Consider the following 649-nt stretch of genomic DNA (forward strand, 5'->3'; position numbering starts at 1 on the left):
AAAAAAATCCCCAAAACCCCCGAAAATCGGGAACCCGAAAAAAACCCAAAACCCAAAAAAAAATCCCTAAAAAATTGAAAAAAAAACCTGTTCAGATTGCCCTAAAAACCCCCAAAATGAGGGGATTGATCCCTCCCACAGCTCTACGGACAGTGCCAGCAGGTCTGGGGAACCCGAAAAATCCCAAAAACCCGAAAAAACCCAAAAAAACCCCGTCCGAAAACACCCAGGGGTCACTGAAATCTGGGAACCCAAAAAAAACCCCAAAATCCACAGAAAAGATGCAGGGCATTGATCCCTCCCACACCTCTCTCTACAGGCAGTGCCAGCAGGTCTGGGACTCCAAAAAAACCCCAAAAAACCCCGAAAAAACCCAAAAATCAGAAACCCAAAAAAACCCCAAAAACCCTAAAAAATCCCCAAAAAAATCCCCCAAAAACTCCGTTCGGCTTGCCCTAAAAACCCCCAAAATCTGGGAACCCCAAAAACGCCGTTGGGATACACCCAGAGACCCCAAAAAGGGATTTGGAACCCCCTAAAAAGGGTCAGGAATCCCCTAAAAAGGATCAGAGACCTCAAAAAGGGATTTGGGATCCCCCAAAAGGGGTTTTGGGATCCCTGAAGAGATTTTGGATCCTCAAAAAGGGGA

This window comes from Malurus melanocephalus, unplaced genomic scaffold (assembly GCF_030028575.1).
Source record: "Malurus melanocephalus ecotype Western Australia unplaced genomic scaffold, MMel_1.1 scaffold_2903, whole genome shotgun sequence".
NCBI classification, from domain to species: domain Eukaryota; kingdom Metazoa; phylum Chordata; class Aves; order Passeriformes; family Maluridae; genus Malurus; species Malurus melanocephalus.